The 27,280-nt window shown below is 43.6% G+C and overlaps 1 protein-coding gene across 4 annotated transcripts in view; it reads right to left on the bottom strand.

Annotated features, from left to right (window-relative positions):
• MED27 (mediator complex subunit 27) overlaps positions 1 to 27,280 on the bottom strand; it is a 216,944-nt gene that overhangs the window by 164,406 nt on the left and 25,258 nt on the right. The gene's annotated exons all lie outside the window — the stretch shown is intronic.

Below are 27,280 nucleotides of genomic sequence, written 5' to 3'. Positions count from 1 at the left end.
ATGCTCTTCACCCTGATCTCTGCATACCTGACTTCTTGTTGTACGAGTCTCACTTGAACTTTACCTTCTCAGAGAATCTTTTCTGGCCACCTAAAGGAGCTGGCAGGTGCTTTCTATCACAGCCGTTTTATCTTAATCACAGTAGTAAAGCCAGAGAGGTACTACTTCCATATCGTTTGTTTGTTTAGTTTCTACTTCTCCCACTCACCCTCTCCCTATCTCCCATACCTTAGAATATAAGCTCCAACAGGACAGAGACTTCTTAGTCATGACTGTAGCTGCAGCATCTAGGACAGTGCTTGGCACATAGTTGTGGCTGGATGAACAAAAAAAAAAAAAAAAAAAAAAAAAAATCCAAAGAGGTCTGTAGGCATCGCATAACTGCACAGCCAGACCTATATACCCTGCCTACATAAATGACAAGTCCCAATGCTCCCAAGTAATATGGAATTTTTACATCTTCTTTGGACCTCATATGGTAGACAGTTGGGGGAGGGGTGTCACTGGAGATACCGAATAGGGGAGTGGTATAATCAAGGACATGATAGCCTTCAAATCATTTTCAAAGCATAGCCAGAGATCATCTGCAACAGAATCATCTACAGAGTGTTTGCCAAAAGTGCAGATTCCAGGGGCCCACCTCCAATCTGTGAGATCAGAACTTCTACTGAGGAACCCAGGAATTCACACCGTAACAGGCACCCCCCGGCAGCTCCGAGACAAGCTAAAATCTGAGCACAAAATTAACATGTGCAGATTCACCAGTAGCTTCAGGTCAGTCTCTTGAGACCTGGAAGCCATCTGAGATATGCTACGGAGAGAAGCCTCAGACAAGTCACGGTCAACTAAGAGAAGGACACAGCTCTTGCTGGTTCACCAGAAAGATTCAGCACTGTACTTCCAGCATTGAAAGGGTTCCTTCTTTCCAACTCCTATCAAAAATCTGGCCATTTCATGCATGTATTGTTGAAGAGTCAGGGAGGGAACAGGATAGGAACAAATAGTAGAGATTGAAAGCTTTTAGAATTCTGAAACCCTACTCTAGTACCAAGTTACTTGATTAAGCAAATACAGAACATGCATTGCACAAGCCTTCAAATAGTTAAATTTTCAATCTTTATAAAAAAGAAAATCCATCAAATTTGATTGATAAGTATACTTTTTAAAACTAAGAGTAAAAAAGTAAAGATTGGCAACATTTTTTGCCATATAATTTGCTTTCTTTGCCTTTTTCCACAGCACTGCACATAAATCACAGAAATGTTAAAGAGGCCCATATATCACCAACTGGCATTTCAAAACTATTTACAAAGTCTTTAACAGACACAGGACAGAGTATGAAAAACCATGGCCAGGGAGGCTAAAATGAAAGGGAGAAAATTAACTCAAACACTGACAGAGAGTTAATTAAGTTTACAAATAACTCTCCAATGAGTAAATTATGATATTTAATAAGAGCGGCCTCGGTGAAGCGAGGTTACAAAACATGGAAGGAGGTGGGGAGGAAGACAAGCCAAGAGTTTTCCAAGCAAGAATAATGTATATTTGAACAAGCTGGCTTTCTATGATTAAGCACAGAAATCTGGGAACAAGGCAGGGGAAATGATGTTTTAATAAAGTCTGAAATAGGCCTGTGAGCTGCATTTTGTATTACCCTTGCAAACAAAAGTGTCGGGGTGCGGGGGATGGGAGAGCAGGTGCAGAGCATGGTCCAAAAATTGCAAATCAAGGTACACAGGCTATGGCATGTGAACTGCTGCTAGAGTGGCAAAGGGTGGAGTGGCATGGGCTGGCTGCGCTTCCCATACAGAAAACGTGAGGATTTCCCAAAGGCAGAAGACAACAAACTGGCGACTTATGTCTTGGTTTTCAAAGACAGGGAGGGATGTGAAAAGGTGTTACCGGTCCATCTGTTGGAGGTGGCACAAGCCTGACCAGTGTTAGGGGATTCGGGCCTCTGCCCCGTCTTCAGCGGAGTGTGCACTGGTGCCAGAGCCACGTGGTCTCAAAGACAGCGGCGCCCCTCATGACAGCGCTGCCTGGCTCTCCGTGGCCCTGACCCAAGGGAGTGGCTCTAAGTCTAGTGGAGTCTCTGCTTCTCTGAAAAATTCAGCTTCTAACACTGCCATCAAACACCAGGTACTCTTGCCCTCAACTATTCCACTCTAGAAAAGCTAACTGCTGAGAGCCAAAATCGTAAGAGCACCGCTGAGAAAGAGGTTTTTAAAACCAGCGTGCACCTAAAAGAGGGGAAGAAAGGCCAGTTCTTTCTTTGCAGGAGCTTCGTGTTTTATCATTTCTCCCTCCCGCTACGTGATGAAATACTAGCATCCGACGGATCTTCTTAGAAAGCATACTAGAGACCCAGAGACATTATTACTCTATTTCAAAGTAGCAATGTGCTTGTCTGCACACATTTCCTAGAATCATGTGATGAAAAAAAGACCCTTCATGAAAAATATAGGCCCATTAAATCAAAATGTGCTTTTGAAATTCAAAGACGCTGTAGACCTATGTGTAAAACAAAGCAAAACGTATCAAAAACAGAAGCCAGAGGCCTTCCTGTTGAACATGGCAGAATGAAGTCATGTTCACCTGCATTCTCTCCCCAAACCACTAAAATGACAGCAAATGAATAAACTCACGGTATGTGCCTACAAGGACAAAGAGAAGAGGAGACAGCAATAGAAAGAGAGGTCAACTACATTTCAGAAGACAGGAAGTAAGTGGACCAGCACTACCTTCGCAGAATGAAGTATACTAAACACCTACCCTGAACAGAAGGGAAGGCTGAGAGGGTAGGAGAAGTCTATTTTTAAACAGCAAGCTGAACTGCACTGCAGAATTTCCAAAGACTGAGGAAATGGGGGCACTCAGTGGCCTGGAAGGCCAGGGGTCAAGTATGCATAAAACAGGTGGACTGGTTAAATCTTTCTTGAACACCCAGATCCCTGCTCCATCAGAAGCCAGGTGGTGTCCTCTCTGGAGAGGCTGCCCTTAGAGGCTCAGGGTTTAGGGACAGCTGAAGACGGGGATAAATCTGCACACTAAATGGTGAGCTACCCTGTACTTCAGCATTCACCAAAAGAAATAGCAATCACAGTATCCTACATGTCTCCACTATAAAAAATATTTCATAGTCATAATAATGTAAAAACCAAGTATCAATTAAAGCAATGCAATGGGAAGATGGTGGTCTATGAAAGTCAAATCTTCATCTTCCATGGCAGAGGCAAGAGATAACATCTAAAACAGCAGTCTAAGCAGGTTATTTAGGAAAATGTGGGCAAGTATCCAAGGAAAGAGCTAAAAGAGTTAACAGAAACCAGGCGTGGTGGGGCGCACCTGAGTCCCAGCTATTCGAGAGGCTGAAGTGGGAGATCACTTGAGCCCAGGAGTTACGAGTCCAGCCTGACCCCTCCTCTAAAACAAATAAACAATAAAATAAAGAGTTAAAAGGAGTTGCCTCTGAGGAGTGGTATAGCATAGTTGGGCAAGACCAACACCTCTGGTATAAATCTTGTAGTATTATTTATTTGCCTTTTAAACGACATGCTTGAATTCCCTGGATGAAAATAAAAACTATACCGGGAGAGAGGGGGCAGAGAGAGCCTCAAAGTTAAACAGATCCTGAAAATGGAAGCCCCTACACACTACAAAATGTGCTTCATCACCTGGGGACTATTAGTTTACTAGAGTAACACTTAATTTTATTTCACGTTTTACTGCCACAGTTAAAGGTTTTTACAATAGCAGATGCCTTCCCTCCCACACATCAATTAATTTGCAAATTCACTCAGGTTGTAGAAATAATGAGGTGTGGAGAGAGCTTGTTCCACTGGTGGGCACTGCCATCAGAAGGTGGATGTGGTAGGCGAGGCACGAAGCTTGGCCGCTGCTAGCTGTGTGCCATGGGAGCTTGGGCATGGGGGATGGCTCTGCCACAAGCCCACAAGCCGAGCCCACCTTGGCTGCAAATAAAGATAAAGAACGTAATGCCCACCACTTTGAAAGCTGAAAAACCATGGAAAAAGTAGACAAGAAGGCATTTTAAGTCTCATGAAATAAAATCATGTTTTTTAGGCTCCTTTTTGTAGGTTCGTCTCTGGTGTTTACCGAGAAAGTGAACTTTCTGAAAAGAAATGATGTGGCACTCTGAATGCAACTTTTGGTCTGTACTTTGGCAAAACCACCTATCAAGCCCACACATTCGATTTTTTTTCTTCTTCTTCTTTCTGAAAGAGCTGAACTGAAGTAACCAATGTTGTTTCAAAACACAGGGGTTGAAAATAGTTACACAGTTTCTGCTCTGCCAAAGAACTGTCTCTTTTCTCATTTTCACTTAAATCTTGTTCTTTAATGACCTAAATGATAAGAGGAACAAGAAGACACTTTTTCATTTGCAGCACCTAAGCAAATACGATGTTGTAACAGAATGTGTTCCCAAATGGAGCTCTTAACTAACTTGAGGGGTTGACAGGTCCCAGGAGGCAGAGCCAGTCAGGAGGGAATGCAAAATGCCACCCATCACCAGGGCCCACTTCCCACTTCCACGCTTTAGGTGATGGCTCCTGTCACCTAGCCACTCTTTTGGCCTCCCCTGCCCCTCCTCTCACAACCCTGTGCCCAAGCCACTCTTCTCATGGGGAGCACCTAGTCCCACACTCCACACTAAGCCTCTCTCTAGTTCTATAATAAATTGTCTGAGTGTGAATAAGCATTTCAAAAGGCTTCCTGCTTTGAGAATTCACCTTTCCAACAAATTAAATAGGTGTCTACAACAGCCTGACATGTAGCTACATTTTTTCTTAACCACAATTGGTCTGAACCAGAAGTAAAATATCACTTAAATATTTTTCCTTCCCCACCAGCTAAAAGCAGTCCCATGCATGCTGTTTGTGTCTCTGAACATACCACTCTATTAAGAATGCCTGTCATAGTCTCTGGATTTTGAGGACGATAATTTTCTTTACACGATTATGAAGGCAATCCAAAGTTCCCCTGACATTTTCTGACCTGGCATTGTCTGTAAAGGGCACGGGTTAACAACGTTTAAGAAAAGATCACATATCATATCTAAACCGCGAAGCTTCCTGGGATATTCTATGGTCCAAGGCTTTGGATTCAATACCATATTACCAAGAAAGAAACTGCTTTTCTTTTCACTTACACTCCATACTGGGCTCAAAAAGCACCATTAAAATGCCAACAAAGGCATTTTTGGATCTACAATCATTTGACATTTTTTTCTAAGAAAATTTAAATTTGAAAAACTTTGGTAAATTTAGAGTCCTGTGAAGTACCACCCGCCTCCCCTTTCACTCCCCTAAAAAGGGCAAGAAAATTCATCATCAAAGGTTACCTCTCCATCGAATGTCATCAGAGTGTGGTATTTCAGCACATACATTTGTGTATATAAACTTCCAACTGTTCTGAGATCTCTGCCATTATTGGCCTAGCTGGACGAGTTAATGATGGAATGCTGCCTTCCTAAACTCCGGTTTGGATCTGGGCTTTTTGTTTTGGTTTTTGTCAGTGTAACTTAGATCTTTGGTGTTCTGTGTGTCTCCAGATTCCATTTGGCATAAAGGTAAAAGGAAGCCACTTTCTTTCCTTTCTCCACCTCCCTAACCCAAGAACCCAAGGACATTCATAACTTGGTTATTAAAAATACACTCTTTGTATTTTGAAAGTTCAACCATAATGCATTCCCTTCTTTAAAAATTTTATAGTATCTACACTTTCAATTTGAGATTTTTCATTCATGCTAGGTGAGCCTCTTATGTTCTGTATTAAATGCAAGGCATGTGTGATCAGTACTATTAATAATATAACAGTGCCAATCTCAGAAGCAGCAACACAGCACCAATACAGCCCCGTATGAATAGACGAGGAGTCATGAGTACTGCTGCAATCTTTATTAAACACATGGGAATAAAGAATGCGGCTTACTGCTCTCCCCCTCCCCCAGCTCAAGAATCAAGAGGAACTTTTCCTCTCTTCCCCAAAGGCATAACATAATATATCATTAGTTCTCATAAATATAAACAGATCTGAAGCAGAAAACAAGTGATTACCTTTATTAGATTCAAGGGAGCAAAGAAAGAGGAGTTTAAAAGTGTCCACGGACAAATCAAGATCATAAATTCATCAAAGTACATCAGACTCAAGGACTGAAGGTCACTAAAGTCACCTATTATCACAATAAGACAAACTCTGGTTCTCACCGCTCCAAGAACTACAACCCTAACAAAGCCTGCCCTTTGCTTTGGAGCCCTTGCAGCACTCTGTCCAAGGGCAAAGGGCAACTTAAGAAATGTTCTGGAAAGATGTCTACAGAAGAATCACAAGGTACATCTCACTTTTAGGCCGAAAGGTAGCTAGAACTGAGCACATGATGGAGAAGGGAACTTCAGCGTGATAGCTTGGGTTTCTGACAAGGTACCAGAAAGCCACGCCCTTCTGTCTCCTCAGCAATCTCATGTAACTCAGGGACAGCCCCTCCTCCGGCACCCAGGGGGTTCAGGAAGAGCATCAGACTATGCGCTGACTGTGGCCTTCACCTTCTCCTGTGTGGCTATGAGCATAGGTCAACCAGAAAGAAACTCAAGGTAGAGGGACGTGACATGTAGGTCTTCATTATAAAGTACCAAATTGTTATGTGTAAAAAGTGGGGACCATTTGTGTCGAGACTTCAGCTCTTAAAACTATCTGTGAAAGTGGCCTAGTTTATTCACTGATTACCACAATCAGTTCACCAGACCATACACACACACGTGCACACAAACAGACATGCCCCTGGAATGAGTAGTATGTAAACGGAAACAACCAATCAAGACTCCTAGGCTATGCAGCTTCTGAAACGATGATAATAGCCTCCAAGTGTTCACTGTGGGGCAGGCATGAAATCCCTGCAACGCAATAAAGGGGAAGGTGTTCCTACAACCCACACCATCAATCAGGAAGGAGGCTTAGAGAAGCTGTCAGTTGCTCAAAGTCACAGAGTTGGTCCCAGGTCCAAATAAGCCCAATACCTGCAGGTTGAATTACAAAGCTAACTTGTCTAGCCAAATAGCATTTCATTCATCCAATAATGAATAATAAATATTAATACATCCTATGAGTCAAATGTGCCTGGCACTGCTCTAAGGACAGTACTGGGAATAAGCAACAAACAAAACAGACAGAGACATCCATGCTTTTGGAGAGCACACTCTAGAGGAGGGATATGACAGACAAGAAACAAAGGAATAGGTACAACATGAAGGATGTTCAGTGACAAAAAGGAGGACCATGAAAAACGCGCAGGGAAGCAGATCGGGGGTGGCAACGAGAGGGCCGCAACAGTAAATAGTGTGGTCAAGGAAGGCTTTCCTGCAAAGGGGCCACTTGAGCTAAAACCTGAAGGATGCAAGTGCATCTTAGAGGCAATCAAGGAAACCTTCTGACAGAGGAAAAAAATGCAAATGATCATCTCAACAGTGAAAACTCCAAGGCCTGCCCAGGCATGGTGGCTCATGCCCGTAATCCCAGCACTTTTGGAGGCCAAGGCAGGAGAACTGTTTGAGCCCAAGAATTCAAGACCAGCCTAGACAACACAGCAAGACTCCATTTCTACCAAAAAAAATTTTTTAAATTAGCTGGGCGTGATGGCAGACACCTTTAGTCCCAGCTACTTGGGAGGCCGAGATGGTAGGATCACTTGAGCCCAGGAAGTGGAGGCTGCAGTGAGCTCTGATCGCACCACTGCACCCCAGCCTGGGCAACAGAGCAAGACCCTGTCTCTAAAAAAAACAAAAACACAAAAAAATTCTAAGACCACAGAGAATGGGACCTTTGTAGGACTCAATCCCATTCTTGTAATGGGTTGTTTAAAGCAGAGAAACAGACATTTTAGACACATGAAAAAGCTAGAAAACAAAAATATTCCCTGGCTAACGTTTATTAAGTAAGAACATCTCTTTCTCCTAACCATTTTGATGTACTCAGAATGCAGGTCTTTTGGTTTATGTATTACTGTCTTAGTTTTTTGTTTTTATAGACAGGGTCTCTCTCTGTTGCCCATGCTGGAGCGCAGTGGTGAGATGACAGCTCACTGCAGCCTTTAACTCCTGGGCTCAAGCTATCCTCCCGCCTCAGCCTCCTGAGTAGCTGGGACCACAGGCACATATTACCACACCCAGCTAACTGTTTCTATCTTCTTGTAGAGAGGAGGTCTTACTATGTTGCACAGACTGGTCTCAAACTCCTGGCCTCAACACATCCTCCCACCTTGGCCTCCCAAAGTGCTGGGATTACATGTGTGAGCCACTGCGTCTGGTCGTTACTGCTTTTTGACTGTCTTAGTCATTCATATGTCACTCATGCCAGCATGTGCTGCTTCTTAAGAAGGGCAGTGGAAAGAGCATGGCTCTACCACTTACCAGCTGGATGATTTGGGCAAGTGATTTAACCTCTCTCTATCCCAGTCTCCTCATGTGTAAAACAGAAGTTATACTATGCATACATTTCATAGGGTTGTCTGTGAAAACACAACATTTATTACAGAAATATGACTCAGTCTATTTCCAGGTACAGTGTTAGGTGCTGATAAAGCTTGGAACCTCAAAGAACTTACAGCCTGTAAGTACAGACAGACATTAAACAGGTAACCCCCTAAACTAAAAATTAATGACCTTTGTGTCAAATGCCACAAAGGAAAGACACAGGTGCTAAAAGCCTATGCCAGAAGGACAGTCCAGGCTGAAGGAACAACATGTAAAAGCAGAGGCACTGCCTGTAAAATCTGTGACCACATAAAGTGACTGAGACAGAGGGAAAGAGACAGCCCAAAGAGCAGAGCAAGGAGAGCTTGGCATGTTAAAGAAAATGAAAGAAGCTGTGGGTGGAAGACGAAATGCTGAAGCACTGCGCTGGGTACAGGTGAATGCTCAGTAAAGGATGGCAGTAACAACAGACGCTGCTGCTAGGACCGAGAAGCGCACCACACACAATCATACTCACAGACCCCTCCGTTGATCACAGAGAATAGCAAGCTGAAGTCACAACGCGAATAAACACGCTTGAAGTGTAATCCTAATCCATGAGCTTACTATATTTAGGGTTACTATATACTGGTATCTTTCTCAAACAACTTTCTGATTTAATGTTCCCTATCAGGATGAAAGCATGGACAGCAATAGTCGCATGTGGTGGTTTTCAAGCCTCTGGTTCAGTTAGATACCTAGGTACCAGTTCATTCAGCCACAATGACTGCCCAACGTGCCTACACAACAGAAGAGTAATCTAGGCTTTTAAAACGGTGATTCTAACAGTTGAAAGACTAGTTACTGGCATACAAAACAAACAGTAAGCCATTGAAATCCTTGGAGTGGTTGGTAATTCATATTTCAAAATCTAAAGCTTGGATGGTAAAGAGAACAGATGGCTGTGCAATATGCAAACAAATCCACAGCAACAATGGGCTTGGGCTGGCTTCGGTGGCACTGACAGAAAACTGGAGCTACCCTGCTGGTGATGGGAAATGACAATGGCACTGCAAAGAGGCTCTGGAAACATCACCAAAAGAAAGTGGGCAGAACGGGCAGGCTCTCACTGGGCAGCTGTCGGCTGGGCAAAGTGCTGTGTTTCTGACACATGAGCTTTGGCTGACACACAACATGTCCCAACCCCAGATAGGAGCTGAACGTAGATCTCTAGATCCAGCAATGCAGGATATGTCATCTGCCTCCCCAACACCGGCTGAATTCTGTCTGCTCCGTGAATCTCACATCCTAGGGTGGGTGAGGGTGGATTTGTGATGCATTGACACAACCAAGATGCAAAGAATCAACAGAACTTACAATTGGGAGGATGTATGTCATCTAAGCAGTACAAGCTGCTATTCTACCTTTTTTTTTTTTTAAGGCCCCAAAGAGAAAGTGGCTTCACCAAGGCTACACTCTCATTCATTCATTCATTCATTCAACAAATATTTATGGGCCAATCCCTAAAATGTGCCAGGTATCCTTCTAAGCACTTGAGAAATATCACTGAAATAAACAAAGAAAGGCTACTTCCCAATAAGCACTCTTTTTAAAAGTAAAATATATAGTATATTAGAAGATAGAACATGTTATGGTTTTTAAAATGTGCAGGGTGTGGGAGTGGGCTGCAATGTTAAACGTGGTGCTTACTGAGAAGATGGCATCTGCAATGTGATCTGAAAATGAGGATTTAGGTATTTGGGATATTTGGGGGCAGAATAGTCAGCACAGAAGCTCTAAGGTGGAGAAGGGAGTGTGCCTGGAATGACTTTGAATCAGCAGGAGACAGAGAAGAAGGAAGGAGCTGAGGTGGGTGGGGGCGGCCATTGCAAGTTTTCCTCTGGATATGATGGGTACCGTGGCAGGGCTTCGAATAGAGTGACAGGACTCAACTGTCCTCGCTCAATGACACTCTGCCTGCTAATAGAGAACAGGCAGTAGAGCGGAGAAGCCAGCCAGTCCATGGCAGGGCCACAACAAGAACATGGAGGTCAAGCTGGTTTCATCATGTCTTCAAATGCAATTAAACAGTATGATTTTGGTCTCTCTGCTTTGAACTTGGACTTCAAAATTGCAAGGAGTCCCATAAACCAAAATGACTCCCAATGGAATAAAGAGTTAATGATTTCTAGATGGAGAGGTTCTCAAGCTTGAAAGCAAAGAAACCACAAAGAACACTATTAAGAGACTTGCCATACAAACAGTTTACCTTTATTGTCAAACCTGTCACTTACCACGTGATTGCTATGTATCAGGTACTCTGCTGAGAGGCGGGAGAACTCAGGTGCCAGTGAAGAGGAAGCTGTGTAACTGAAGCTCGGTGCACCTCAGTTTCCTCGGCTCTCAAGTGAGAATGATAATAATAATAGTACACACGCCTCCAGGCTCTTGTGGGGACTAGATGTGTTAATTCATGCAAAGTACCTAGCACGGTGCCCCGCACATGGCAAGTGCTCAATAAACGCTGGCCATTGTCATCATGAGTCGTAACAGTGCAGTTCCAGTACTGACTCCATCCCGAGGTACTGAGGGAAGAGAAGGCTGGGTCTTACAGCAAGTGGTCACTGAGCTAAATTCACCGCCAGTCTGTCTGCCATCAAAGGCCACACTGGATCCAAGGTACACTTCAAGGAGGGGAGCCCTACTTCAAAGGAGTGTGAGTGAACACCCTGTGTCCCAAGGACGAGTGGAAGAGGACCCAGGAAGCCGGAGTCCACCTGCTCGGCAATCCCTCCTGCCCCTCAGCCGCCACTGTGTGCTCCGTTCAGTGCTGGCCCTGGGGAGAAAAAGACACTCAAGACAGGGTCCTGCCTCTAGGACTTTCACTGGCTACAAAGGACACCACTCGCCTCTGTGACTGCAGGTCCCTGCCTTATAAAAGATAGCACTTCTTTGGCCTCTCTGCTAATTCTGAGATCTCATGATTCCCAGCTTTGTTTTGTTGTCTTGTTTCATAAGACCATAGAAGGGTGAAAAGCATCAATAAAAAAGTGGGACATTTTGATAAAGAGAAAATATACAATATTCCCCTTTCACATACACTTTATGATATGATAAATTTCACTCATACCACTATACCAATATCAGCTCCTTACACATCACTTTTCAAAATGCTGTCAGCTACAAATTGATGACCTGTGAGATTTCACCTTGTCGTGCTCAGCATCAGTCCTCGCACATGGGCTGCCCAGCACTAAACAAAGCTGCTGCCAGCCACCGGGGGCCTCAGTCTCTTCCCTGCGGTGAGGAAATGAATTATTAAAAGATTAAAAAGCAAATGCCGTCGCCTTTTTGCTTTATTTCCCTGTGGGAGAATACTTTAAACCAAACTAGGTAAGAAACTGCATGGCAGGTTGCTTAAGAGCAGCCATTTATACACAGAGAAATCTAAGTCGGGATGAGAGGTGGGGACATGGAGAGGGGCTGACTGGGCTTAGGCGGCTCCACACGCAGATAAGGCATCCCTGACGAGAGACTGCCCGTACAAATGTCACGAGAAAGCTATAAATAGGGCTTTAGATCTATACATTGGGCAAAAGTGTGGTGTGGAAAACAAATACTAAGGCAGCATGTTTACTTTTAGCTGGGAGCAGACGGCAGAGCTTAACTACACCCAGACCTTCTAGCCCATCAGGCTTCAATCTGGTCAAGGACATGAAGGTCCCAATAAGAAGCACGCAAGGTGACAAAGTGCTCAGCTCCACCAGCACATCTCTGCTTCTGCCGGGACGCCCTGTGCACTTGCACACACTCCGCACACTCAAGCACCAGCACACACGGCAGGATATTCCAGGAAGGCCCAGGCAACGGTTTGATTTCCTCCCGTATGCTTTGTCAAACAACTGCGTGCTTCCATCATTTTCTCTCATGTTGAGATTAGGGGAGGGGAGGGGGCCACAGCCTGGTTCCAAAGAGTTAAGTTGTACCTGCAGCCAGGGCCCAGAGCCACTGCCGTCTCACCACTCCAGAGGCAAGGCGTACAATTTATCTGGAAGCAGTGCAACACAGCGGCCCTGCTGGCAGCTGTCATCAGACCACACCACAGGCAGCAGAGAAGAAGAGAAGAAGGGAAGAACAAGAAAGAGGAAATAAAGTAGAAGAAGAGGGGTAGAGAGAAGGAACAAAAAGAACAAAGGGAAAAAGAGGGTCACCAACAACTGCCTCTGTGTCCCCCAGCACCTAATGTGGGCTGCAAGGGAGATGACGAGCTCGCTAACAGAGCAGAGAGGATGGCAGTGAGGGGCCAAAGTGGGAGAGGAGACAGTCATGCTGAGAGTCCAGACCTGAGTGGACTGAACTGAGCACGCACATGTGACTAAAGAGTCTGCATATTTTCATGGCTCACACATCCACTCTCACACCATCAGCTCTGTGATTTGGATGCAAGGAAACATTCCGTAGACACCAAGCTTTGGGAAGAACCAAGTATGGCATGTAGGGGCAGCACCGAATGCACATTTAACGTAGGCGACTGCAGCTCTGCCAGACAGGAACCATCATGCTACCGACTGCAGCGTCCACAGAGCTCAGTTGCTCCCCATCTTCCTGTCGGGCACTGCAAGCACAGCCTCACGTGGCGTCAGAAGGCCCGTGGTGCCCATGTGTGCTGTGACAAAGCTCGACTGAAAGATGGACAGCCACAGGATTTATGGAACAAAATGAAAGAGATTACTTTTTAAATTTTTAAATAGTCGAATATTCAGTGTGCTGAAAAACTTGTTCTTAAGGGCCACAGTCCAAATCAGTACGGTATGGCAAAGAAAAAAAGGGAGAAGCAATTACGTGCAAGCACGTTCGTGGGGCCTGGCCTACGGTGGCAGCTGCCACTGACTTTCTTCTTCTCAAGAATGCAAATGATTAAGATAGATTAAATACCTACTTTGCTTAAATACTCTTGATAATGAGTTTCTTCCCTTCTTTTAAGGGTGTTTGATGTTGGCAGTTGATGGATCTTGAGTTAAATTGTTTTAATTCAAAACAGAACCATCTGTTGTTAGGATCTGCCGGCACTGCAGAGAACCAGAGGAGGTGACAAAGTACGTGATCTAGAGATATGCGGAGACAGGCAGGTGGCGAGGTGGAAAGAGCACTGCACGGGAAGCCCAGACGCTGCCAGTCTTGTCCCAGCTCGGCTCCTGAGTGGCCAGAGGATCTGGGACTCAGTTTCTTCCTCTACAAATGAGGAGGCTGGCTTAAGGAAAACAACGATGACGGTGACAGCCATCACCACTGGCAGTTACAGTTCTTAACGCACGCTGTGTGCCAGGCATCGAGAAAAGGGTTCACAGAAACAGTCTCATGTATACCCTATTTATACATTGTTTAAACTCATTATGCTCAAAAGTGTGTATACTGATGTTGCCCCCATTTTACAGATGAGAAAACAGGCTTCACGAGGTAAAGTCACTTGCTGCAGGTCACAAGGCAAAGAGGGCGTGCCAAGAGGTATGAGACTTCGACGTCTACACTCATAACCGCAATGCCATATTGCCCAGGGACCTCTGGGACCGAAGAGCCCACAATTCCTGCCCCTCCTTTATCCACAGTCTAGTGGCCACAATCTGCATTCACCATGAGTCAGCACTGAAGCAAATGCCAAGAAGAAGACTAAGCATTTCTGATGCTGGAAACTGAGATCTATGAGTGGACCCTGCTGCACACACCACCACTGCAAGACAGATCTTATTTCACTGGGCTTCACTTTTAATCCACATCTGTGACCTGAATGTTGATGTGAGTTACAAAAATTAGCAAAAACTGAACTAGAGCCAGTGGAAAATCCCCAGCATTTGACTTTTTGAAACGCTAGCCATCTTTCAAGATAGGTTGATTCATTTGGAACCATGGTATTGATTGTATAAAAGGAGTGATCACATACCCACTAATCAGGTGTACATTACCTTTGCCAACTCTAGGTATGGGAACAAATTAGAGAGGTCGATACACAGATATCCCACAGATCATCAGTACTTTTGTTTTTGAGGGACAAGGTAAGTGTTCTAGTAACATCTGGAGCAGGCAAATGTAAAACTCTCAGTAATAAGAGCACTACTTCCCAAAAATTTTAATTTACTCTTCAGAAATCTGTATCGTTAAAACCGATAAAGTTAAATCTACATAGGGTGAGGGTCAAAAAAACCCATAATACTATGAACAAAATGAGGAGGTATTACAGTGTTTCAGAACAGAAAGGAAAAGTCATACTTATACTACAAGGCCGAGATTTGGGTGCCAGCATCACAGTTATTTTCACTGCCAGACCCTGGGCAACTTATTTGACCTTTTAAGGCTTCTATTTTTTTCTTCTTAAAAAAAAAAAAGGAATAAAGATGTCTGTCTTCAGGAAATAATCAACTCAAAATTCAGTCAAGTGGGGTACACTGGAGGAACAAGAAGGAGAGAGGGAGAATGAGGAGGGGCTCATAAGATGCACAGGAACTGCTGCCTGCTCTGTTTCATAAGCTTGGAGCAGGTACATAAGCATTTATTATACATCTGCATTTCATATATATGATATATATATAGTTTCATACATACAATCTTTTATAATTTAAAAAAGAAAAAAACTTTCTAATTCCACTATTACAAAGATTAAATGAAAATACACGCTATCAGAAAAGAGTAAACCGAAAAAATAATTTTCAATTAAAATTTACATTAACAGATTTAATAAGGAATTCCTAATGGTAATGGAATTTATGATCCAGGGAAAAGGTTCTTAGAGCAAAAGAACCAAAGCTCTACAGTATAGCAGAAGTGGAAGGAGCATGGATATTAATTTAAAAAAAAAAAATGCCACACCAAGCAATGCAGAAAGGGTAAAGGCATGAACTTGCAATGTGCAGAAGACGACATGCAGGTCCCACCTTCCTTCAGGGCAACTGGCAAAGACTGTCTTCTCATCTCCATACCCAGTGCTGACAAACCATGAAGGGAAATGAGACTCACACACCGTAGTCAAGTGTGTCAACTGGCGGGGATGTCTTCTTGCTGATCTTTGCTACATACTCCAAAACTTCTATAATAAATGTGTTACTTTGACAATCTGAGATGTTGTTTTCTAAAGTCCCTCATGAGATAACAAAGAAAAAGACAAAAAAGGTCACAGAGGGACAAAGGATAGACGGGAAAGAAATAGGGAGGGAAGGGAGAAATACTCTAAAGTTTGGGGGCAGACAAACAAGCCTGGCTGCACTGCCTGGTAGCTGAGGGACCCGGCATGAGCCACCTAACTCTCTAGACTGTTCTCTCCTCGTTAAAGGAGGAACAATAATGCATACACCATGGAGTTGCTTCTAGGTTCAGCAATTGTATCAAGCACCTTCCACAGTATTTGCTCATTTATAAACACATGACAAACTTTCTTTTTTTTTTTTTTTTTTTTTGAGACGGAGTCTCGCTCTGCCACCCAGGCTGGAGTGCAGTGGCCAGATCTCAGCTCACTGCAAACTCCGCCTCCCGGGTTTATGCCATTCTCCTGCCTCAGCCTCCTGAGTAGCTGGGACTGCAGGTGCCCGCCACCTCGCCTGGCTAGTTTTTTTGTATTTTTTAGTAGAGACGGAGTTTCACCGGGTGAGCCAGCACGGTCTCGATCTCCTGACCTCGTGATCCGCCCGTCTCGGCCTCCCAAAGTGCTGGGATTACAGGCTTGAGCCACCTATTACGCTTCTTACTTCTCACTCCCAGTGCTTTTTCAGTGATCTTGCACCAGAAACTCCCAGAGGGAGAGGGAGGAAGAGACAGAAATAGAGACGGTAACCATGAGATGGTCTGTCCTGAGGGGCAACACGAACAGAGGGTGAAGACAAGGCTGACTTCACCTCTTCCCCGGGCGGGTGCTCTACTGGCAGCCAGGCCGCCCACTGCACCAGATTTTCAGTGTGTAAGCTAACTTTGCTTATCATTAACTGCTTTGCAGTTGGATCTGCTGACCTCACATCTGAAGGACAATTCTGTATCTGCTTAAATGATCAAAAGCAGTCCACATTTTACCCTCAAATTCCATGGCTGGAAAATTACCTGTAGAAGCCAATCAAATGAAGACACTCTAATTTTTTTTTTTTTTCCATTTCTGGTCAGTTTTCATTTAATGAGATCTCTATCATTACTAAGTCAAAAATAAAATGTACTTAATTCAGTGGAAATACATTAAAAACAGGAAAAAGTTTTAATTTGGAGTGCCACTTCACACCATACACCAGACGTAATTTTAGATCAATTAGAGTTAAAAGTATGAAATCAAATCACAGAAAAACATACGAGGAAAAAAAGATGTGAATATCTCACAGCCTCTAAGTTTCAAAGAGACAGGTGAAAAGAAAAAGACCAACAGATTTGGCTATACAATTTAAAATATGTATATGTTTTTAAAAAAGAAAATATAACAAAATGTAAGGCAGACAACAAATTGGGGAGATACTTTAAAAAACAAAAATGTCTAAAATTAATAGATTTAAGGAAAACAATGACAAATATATGTACCAAGTATGCCAAGATAGATACTCAAGACTGTTCCCTGCAGGCGTATTTGTAAACGTAAAATAACTAGGCAACATGTCTGTCGATACAAGAAAAGTAAGTTACAGTACATTCATATAATAGAACATTGTATGCATGCTGTACATACACATGATTTGTATGTCTATTATTGAATGAAAGAAAACTCTAAGTACTGTCTAAGAAGAGGAAATTACACACACACACACCTTTTACATGCATAACAAAAGGTCCTAAAAAACTGCCAGCCATTAACAGCGGTTATATTTGAGTGGTAAAGGGAAAGGATAGGAAGGAAATCCCAACCCAGCCATTCACCTTTGACTTTCTAGGCCTCTATTATGTTTGCTTGCTTGTTTTACAACAAATAGATACAATCCCAAAGGAACTAACACCATAGCAGCCACTTCTGACTGCATGGCAGTATTTATTCTCCATTACTTTTTGCGTTACAGAACTCCAGTTTTTTAAACAGGTTCTTTGCTGCCCAGCTAAACACTGTTTCCCAACAACCCTTGCAGTGAGGTAGCCAAGTGTCTAAGTTCTGACCAGTAAGAATTGAACAAAATGTTATCTGCAGGTTCTGGGAAACCTCCTTAAAGCTCATGAGTGTTCTTTGTTCCTCCTACTTCACTACTCCCTCCAGGTTGCTGCCAGGAAAGAAAGCGTGATGGCTGGAGCTCCAGCAGCCATACCAGACAACTTGGGAATAAAAGCTACATGTGGCAAAGCAATAGGATAATGGAACCTTGGTCCCTGGAAACACAGAGCTCCCATACCGGCCCTGTGATATTTTGAGAGGTTTATGTTATTTTATAGTTAAAACTGACCATGTATGAATATGAAGACTAAATTTAGCAAATAGGCAATGGATTGGAACTGACGATTCAAGAGAAGAAAAGAGATACACTAAGTTAATAAATATAAACGCAAAAGTTAAACCACACTACTAATTAAGGAAATAAACTAACACAGTAAGCTGCAGCGGTTCACCTAGCAACTAGGTAAAGATGAAAGTATTTTTATTTTATTATTTTGTTTTGATTGTTTTGACAATTTTTTCTAATGCTCACAAAAGTAAACTGAAACAGTTCAGCTAATATTGCTATGGAATATTAACTGGTATAGTTATTGTGAAAAGCAACTTAGTAATAGGTACCAAGAGTCTTTAAAGAAAAAAAAAAAAGCCATACCTTATTCTGGATGCAAGTAAGTCAGAGGGAGTACTCTCCACCCTGACTTTCCACTGAATGCAGCTATAAAAGCTGAACAGAATATATGGAGCAGTTATTTGAGGACTATGAAAAGTAAATAGTAGTGGATGAAATCATCACCTGTTGGGTTTTTCCCTTCTCTCCATTCTCTCACGTCCCAGCCCCCAAGCAATTGTAGCAGTGGTGACGACACCGGCATTAGCAGCTGCAATGGAAACCCGGAGGAGTCTAAAATGTTGAGGGTAGAGAAACTTCCTTTCCAGTCAAAGGACCAGTAGTCCCAAGACAGTGAAGGAATCTGTCCCCCGCACACACACACACACACAACCGTTGCTTTTATTCTCTCTCTCCCCTGCTACCGTTTTGTCCCAAATGCAACGTGAAAGTACCCAGCAGAGTAGGGCAAATAAAGCCCCAGTTTTCCACCCAAGGAATCAAAAGGAGAGCCTCAAGAAAAGTATAAGAGAGATTACAGAAAAAGAGGCACTTGGAAAAGTGACCTCATAAAGTTGATGAACTCCTAGCTTCATCCTTAAGCTGAACATGCATAGGTTTCACCTTAGAGAGCATGTGTGTGTATATATACATGCAATCTTAAAGATACGTATGCAAAAGATCATATATGTACATCTATCTTTAAGATTGTACTTGTTTCAGGGATTTCTCTGTCTTTACAGCTTTGCACCTCGGTTCAGTATTACCCAGAGAGAAAATAACCACATGGAATGTGAACGTGTACTGAGCAACAAAGACAGTTAGAGGCAGAGCATGAGTTGAGGGGAGGAGGAGCAAGAGTAAAGGACGTAAGAGATCGATAACCACGAGGAAGAGTACCAAATACAGTTGGGGTCCCATCTGCAAAATGGCAGAAAAAAACCACCCATATATAGGTAACCTTACAGTTTAAGGCCAAACTGCTTGGCAATTTTAAAATGCTTCATTTTATACATGTTTTAGAAACACACACACACGTCTTAGTCCACTTGGCACCTTTACAGCGGTTCAAATGGTGACCTATGGTTTTGTAATAAAGCTTGTCCAAATCCTGGGGAAAAAAAAAAAATCCATACTCTTTGACCCAATAATTCTTCCAAGACTCTATCTTTAGGAAATACTCCTAAGCAAAAGATATTTATGCCATCAATATTTGTATCAATGGTAAACAAAATTTCTAACAACAAGAAAATGGTATGAGAAATTATGGTGCATGCCCTGAATGGAATATTATACAGTTTTTAAAATCCAAATTTTCTGAATACTATATAATAACATTACCATATAACATCATAAAAAATTCGTAGGCTATGGTGGGAAACAGAGTGAGGCTAGTTTTCGCTGCATATAAAGAATGAACACAACAAAGCTAAAAATGAAAACATTTACCCAGAAAAAAAGGCTAGAAGGAGGTATAAAAATGCTGATGGTGTTTAAAGCCCATTTATGCCTAGTGTTCCATTATTGGAACACTAAGCATGTGGGAGTTATTTGTATCCTACTGCTCAAGGTCATTGCCAAGGTCTGATTGCAAAACTTCAAAAAAACTGCAACCTCAGGTATACATCGGTCAGGTGGTGAGATTATAGATAACTTTTTTCTTCGTTCTGCTTTTCTGTTTTTCAGGTTGGGATAATGAGCACATATTACTCTGAAAACAATACTTAACCATCCCCTACAAAATAATAATTTTTCTCCTATCTTGCAAACATCCTCGACATTATGATACTAAGTCATGTTACAGATTTTCCAAACACAATTTTTCTCTCAGGAATGGGAAAAAAAAAATGTTTCTGGACTGCAGGAATCTCAATTACTCGTTTCCAGTCCTTCAGTCAACCACTATGGAGAGGAAAAACATTCCTACAGCTGACAGTTAATAAATAATGTGAAATTACTCAGAACTTTCAAATCAGACCATTCCTCCTTATTAGGGAAAAAACTAGATGACACATTTGCAAGAACACCATTCCAAAGTAGTTTGGTCTCTGTGGACAATTACAGAATGTCAAGCTGTCACACAGAACGCCGCTAGTAACTAAACTGTTCTTTTGATTCATCGTAACTTAAGGTCCCCACCCTCCCAAACTGTCAAGAAGGCCCCTTCCCTTCCATCTGTTCTACAGCCCCATGCTTAACATGAAAGGCCAACAGCAGAACCCCTCTGGACCTGTCAGCTTGGTTCATCAACTGCTCGGATAAGCCAAACCCACTCTGTGGCCACGGCCCGTCCTTCACCCGACACCTGAATCACGGGGGTGGCGGGCAGGGCTTTGGCAGCATGCTGGGGTGTCATGCCATTCATGTTAGGACTTCCATGGGCAAAAGAGACCATTTCTAAACCACAGACAACTGGCTGTGACCAATTTTCAGGATAAAAAACGCAGCTTGGGTTTCTGCCCTTTAAGCACAGGTATAACTGCTGAGTAAATGAGAGCTGTGCTGTCAAGAACAAACAGCACCAAAGGACAACACAAAGCCAACTACACAACTTGGGCAATTTGGACTCTTCTTCAATCTTCCTGAAATGTGATTAAGCATGACCTTTAGAGTAGTGGAGCAACCAATCAATTTTGGTGAAACAACCTTGCACAAGACGAGCGAGCTCGTGGCATGGAGGGAGGAGACCACCATGGCAGCAGAGCCTAACCACCTCATTGTGCAGGAAAAGTTACTGAGATTTATCTCCATTGATTTTACTTGCAAGAAAAACACATCAGAAAACTGCAACCTCAGCAGGACACCAAAGGTCGGTCTTGGCTTCTGGAGGGATGAACTTGATATCAATAGTTATTAGGACACATTCATACAAGATACACAAGAGAGATGGAGAGAAGATGCTGGTAATCTTACTTAATCCTGGTGCGGCCCTAAATCAGGCTCTGCAGACTGTGGGAAAAATCAAGGAAAAACTTCAATATTCCTGAGATGAGCTTCCGCAGGCATGCGCTCAAAGTGGAGCCAGAGGGAGAGCAGCAGTCAAGTGGTCATTCTAGAGCCCAGTGGGGAGATGGCCAGCACGGATGCCACACTCTCCTCCCAGGTCTCAGGGACAGGCTGCCAAGGTCTGGTGAAATGTCCAGCAGAGTATGGTCAGCCCAGCCAGGAAACCAGCAAAGAGAATCATAGAGAACGTGGGCCTGGACAGGACCTTCCAACCAGAAAGGGCTAAGAACAAAACAAAGCAATGTGAGCACTCCAAAGCGGCCCACATAGTCGCTGGCCCACCGACTGTCAGCGAGACTGGCTCCCAGAACCCCACACCACCCTAACCACACATTCAGCTCTCAGAAATAGGAGAAAACTGAAAACGCTACCAAAGAAAAATGGGGGAAATCCAGAGAACCCCAAAAAAGGGAAAATTTCTTCTAAAGAATCCAGAATTGGAGTGTCTGTTTTACAGTATTTTAAATTATTTTTTTTCCTCAAACCTAACACTACAAAGAGTCCTTGAGTTCAAGGCCAAGAAATTAGAGAAATAAAACATGGGATGGGCCTGATCATATTTATTACCAACTCAACAAATATCAGGGCATCGCTTGTGATGTAATCCAAACAATCCCTCACCACAAATCAGGAAATAAGGGTTCCGGCCACAGCTGGGTGGGTGTGGTCAAGTGTCCCAGGAGAACGGACAGAAAGCGGATGGGAAAGATCAGGGAAGAACTGAGGAGAAAAGTTTGTTTCAGAAAAGGGGCACCACATGAACAAAAGGGAAATCAGAAAAGTACCAGCTCTGTTCCAAGGACAGAAAATGGAAGTCTTGACTACAGAAGGCAACGTGCAGGGCCTCAGATGGGAGATGAGGGGCAGTCGAGGTGCCGGGCTAAGGAGCACGCTTGCCCATGGGATCACCACTGAAGATGCTGACACAGCCCGTGGGAAGACAGCCCACCGCATGTGGCAATTAACAACCTGATTTTGGCTGAAGGTGCCCAACGAAGACAGTCGCTCTGTAAAAGACAGGGTCCAGGCCTGATTACGTTCACAGGGAAAAAAAGAGTGGGAAATCAATATAAGTTCTAGATATCAAGAGCCCCTTCTGTGACAGCAAGAAATGCTAACAGCTTCAACTGCAGCAGAATGCCTTCCAAAGACTCCAAGGCTGGCCTTGCTGTTTCCTCTGCTGGAAGGCTCTCTCCAGACACCACATGCAGGTCTCTGATCAGACTCTGCTCTCCACACAGGCCTGCCCCCAACCCCACCAAAGGGACTCACCCCAGTCTTTCTGTAGCTCTCATCCTGCATGATTTATCACTACCTGCCATTGCTTTTATAGTTTTGTCTCCCCCGGCAGAATGTAAGCTCCATGAGGGAGGGTGAGGGCTGGGACACCCTGACTTTTTCATTACTACGTTATCAACATCTCGGCATATGAATGGCGCTCAGTAACGACTGGATGGCTGAAAAGACTCAATGATGGCCTTATTTGTGTTTCTCCAATCATCACTTGTCCAGGAAACCCGAGGTTCAACACACGCATCTACACAACTGCACATTCACTGTAGCACATCCACGCACTGCAGCGGATGTTCGAATGGATCCATCCTTTTTCAAATGAAGTGTCGAGACACAGTCGTTTTTGTAATCAATGATGAGATGTGTCCCAAATAACATGTCCCCGATAACAGTTAAAGTACGCGAGATTGTCAATTATTTACTGATAAATTCGATCAGATTCAAGGTTATCCCTAATAACATTTCTGTCACTCATTTGCATTCCAGTAAGCTTTCCAGAGTGCGAAAGAAAGAGGTAGAATTACAGCTAGCTAGTACATGGATTTCTGAAAGGATTAACCCAAATGCCAAATGTACTTTGTTCTAAAATCTAACTACGTTGGGGAAAAAAGAGGGCTTGTCTTGGCCACAGAGTTCGAGGCTCCCTGTCTCAGAGGCTCTGCGTTCTTTCTCACCCCATCACTAGAACTGATGCTTTTCAAAGCCCTATCCCGTCCCCGCCCCTCCTTAGCTAGACAGAAAGACTGTGGAAATGTGCACAGTGAAGCAAAAAAGGATTAAGTTAAGCACTCATCTACACGGCCCAAGGCTCCTTCCAGCCTCCAGATCTGTGCTGCCCAACACAGTGGCCACTGGCTACGGGTGGCTATTTAAGTTTCATTAAAATTAAGTAAAATAAAAAACGTATTTCCTCAGTCACACTAGCCACATTTCAAGCGCTCAACAGTTACATGTGGCTGGCGGCTACCACGTGGGATAATGTGGATACAGAACACTTCCATCATCACATAAAGTTCTATTGGCGAGCACTGCCCTGATCCCAGAAAATATGTCACATATCACATTAAAACCAGAAGAATCCCGATGGACGAGACTGAGGTGCCAAAGCAGGTCCCTTTCCTTGCCATTTTAACTACGATGAGAGAGTTTAGCTTATAATAGTTGATCAAAAGATGAATAAAACAAAACAACTGTGTTCCAGGAAAAAGGGCAAGAGGAGAAAATAACATGGCTCCATTCAATCCGTGACTTGCTTCATCCAGCCCAAGCATGAGATTTCGCGAGACAGGGGTGGGCAGCACCGCAGCTCTGACAAGCAGAGATGGATGGCGACACAGAAAAGGAACACCAAGGGGGGAAAACGGCACCAGCAGGCCCTGGGTCTCCTGGCTCTGACAAGGTCGCCTCAAGACAACTTTATTCTTGTACATTTCCTTTAAGAGGGATCAGTTATTTGTCTACAAATTTCCGCTTCAGAAGCAAAATCAAAACACTGTGGACGAGAGCAGACATTTAATCTGCAAACAGTCCCTATTTTCAGGTTGAATAATGAAGGTTAAATCCACACAGTAGTGATCTAGTAGTTATACAATATATAGGTTTTTGAAGTATGTAATAGCTATCAGGATAAAGCCTAATAACTCTTTGTAGAGGTCACATTTCGAAGCTAAGATTTAAATACATACACAGGGAAAAAAAATCTCTCTGCAGCAAACCCCAACCAAACACAGGTGCAGTGAGAGTTTCCACACCACATTCCAAGTCAGCTGAAATTACCTGTCCATACCATTCTCTCTTTTTTTTTTGAGACGGAGTCTCGCTCTGCCGCCCAGGCTGGAGTGCAGTGGCCGGATCTCAGCTCACTGCAAGCTCCGCCTCCCGGGTTTACGCCATTCTCCTGCCTCAGCCTCCCAAGTAGCTGGGACTACAGGCGCCCGCCACCTCGCCTGGCTAGTTTTTTGTATTTTTAGTAGAGACGGGGTTTCACCATGTTAGCCAGGATGGTCTCGATCTCCTGACCTCGTGATCCGCCTGTCTCGGCCTCCCAAAGTGCTGGGATTACAGGCTTGAGCCACCGCGCCCGGCCCTCTCTCTTTTTAAAAAAAAAAAAATAGTGGTTTCAGGGTAACCATCACCTGAATAGTATACATTGTTGCCATTAGGCAATTTCTCATCCCTCTCACCCCTCCTACCCTCCCACCTTTCCCCCGTCCAACCTTTCCCCATCCCCAATGTCTATTATTCCACTCTCTGTGTCCATGTGTACACACTATTTAGCTCCCACTTAGCAAGTGAGAGTATGCAGTACTTGACCTTCTGTTTCTGAGTTATTTCACTTAATAACCTCCAGCTCCATCCATGCTGTTGTAAAAAACATAATTTCATTTTTCATGACTGAGTAGTATTCCATGGCATGCACACATGACACCTTCTCTATCCAATTGTCTGTTAATCCACCTTCCATTATTTATGAGGGTGCTTTTTAAGGTTCCCATGAAAGGGTTGCTCAGACACCTGTGAGTTTTAGGCTGGCTGCTCAGAAAACATGGTAAGGGAAAAAAGTAATGGGGTACAGAGGTGCTCATTTTGTTAGGATGAGCACCAAAGATCTGAATATAGTATACCAGAGAGAAAGAGACTTGGGTACCCAGCAGAAATGCTTACCTCTTGTAACCAAAAAAAAAAAAAAAAAAAAAAGGAAAATCTATTGAGGGGCTTACTATGTCCCAAACTCTGTAGTGAATAATTTACAGACATTACCACATCTTCACAATAACCCTATAAGGTGGACACTATCCCATTTCACAAGAGAAAACTGAGGCACGGAGACATGAAACAACATGCCTGAAGTCACACAGCTGGGAAACAGCAGAAGCAGGCTATGGACCCAGGCTGCCTGGTTCCAGATCCAGCTGGTAACTCTGGGCCACACTCCCCATCTTCCTGCTCTGCTTCTCCTGCTTTTCTCCAAGTTTTCAGGCAAAATAAGCGAGCCTCTTAGCCAAATACAGAGTTCCCCAAAGTGTGTGAGGTGTACCACTGTCACCAGTGGTACACTGTGAATCACCTGGTATTCACTACCAGGTGATGCCTGGGTAGATCCCAGGGGAACACTGCTTCTCACTTTAGTGTTTATATATTTATTGTAATATCTATCAGGAAAAAAATATATATATAATATATATATAATATGTAAATTATAAATAAAATAGATTAAATAAGTGAAAAAATTTCCTTCTTAAAGCAAATGTATTCAGAAAAAAAAAATTGCCGAAAAAGATACCAAGTAATCAAAACTAAAGATAATATGGGAGTATGGCAACAACAACAAAAACCCAAGAAGGTAGCATGCTGATACAGCTTGGATATTTGTTCCTGCCCAAATCTCATGTTGAAATGTGATCCCCAGTGCTAGAGGTGGGGCCTGGAGGGAGGTGTTTGGGTGAGGGGGGCGGATTCCTCATGGCTTAGTGCTGTACTGGTGATACTGACGTCTCCTTTAAAAGTGTGCAGCACGGCCCCTCTCCTCCCAGTGCTCCTGCTCTGACCATGTGAGGTGTCTGCTCCCACTTCACTTTCTGCCATATGTAAAAGCTCCCTGAGGCCTCCCCAGAAGCCCAGAAGCTCAGCAGATGTCCCGCCACGCTTGTGCAGCCTGCAGAACAGTGAACCAATTAAACCTCTTTTCTTTTATTTGAGACAGAGTCTCACTCTATTACCCAGGCTGGAGTGCAGTGGCGGGATTTCTGTGCACTGCAATTTCCACTTCCTGGACTCAAGCCATCCTCTCACCTTCCAAGCAGCTGGGACTACAGAGGCACGACCACACCCAGCTAAATTTTTTGTATTGTTTGTAGAGATGGAGTTTTGCCATGTTGCCAGATCTCAAACTCCTGGGATCAAGAGATCCGCTTGCCTCGGCCTCCCAAAGTGCTAAGATTATAGGCATGAGCCATCATGTCCCACTACCTGTTTTCTTCATAAATTACCCAGCCTTGGGTACTTCTTTATTGCAACCCAAGAACAGCCTAACACACCTGCAAATCTAATTTCTTAGATTAAGAAATTTAGGAACCTAGTTGTTTTGTTTACCTTTGCTCAAACTGTCCTTTCCACCTGGAATATTCTCCTGCCCTCCCCCCTACCCTCCACGTCTGCCTGTTTGAAGCAGACACCCTTCGGGGCAGGCCAACGCTTTCCTCCGGTCTTCTTTAGGGTACCCTCACCAGTGCTGCCTCCTCCTCAATCCTCTCAGAAGGGCGCTTTCGTTGACCATCCCAGCCTCACTGCTCCCTCCTGCCCTGTACCTTGTGGATCTGTTTCCTTGCTGTCCCCCTCACTGCCCTGGAAGCACTGTGAAGGCAGGGCCTTCAGTTGAGCATACATCCCTGCACACAGTGGGCCCTCAAGAAGCATTTCCTAAATGACCAAGCATTCTCAGGACGCTGGATTAGGTACTCCTAATCCAGTACCTAATTAGGAGACAGGATTAGGTACTCCTCATTTCTGCCAGCAAATAGGAAAAGGTACAAAATAGTTATGCTCCCAGTATTTTCCTGAAACAAGGGACCCAAGCAGGAATCTCCCTGGTTAAAGTTGGAAAACGGTAAAGAGTTGGAAATTCTTTTTCATTAACGCTCACCAAGTTTTATTGCAAGTCTGCAGGCCTAAACCCAGATGGAGCTTTTGTAAGTCCTCCACAATGGGCCTAGCCATCTATGAGTACTTTATAAACAAAATACAGTAATTAACCTTGGGACCATTGAAAACCACATGAACAACCAGACTAAATTAATATTTACAAGATCAAAC

This window comes from Rhinopithecus roxellana, chromosome 16 (assembly GCF_007565055.1).
Source record: "Rhinopithecus roxellana isolate Shanxi Qingling chromosome 16, ASM756505v1, whole genome shotgun sequence".
Taxonomy (NCBI): domain Eukaryota; kingdom Metazoa; phylum Chordata; class Mammalia; order Primates; family Cercopithecidae; genus Rhinopithecus; species Rhinopithecus roxellana.
The sequence above is the reverse complement of the archived record's forward strand: the minus strand, read 5'-3'. Positions and strand labels throughout refer to the sequence as shown.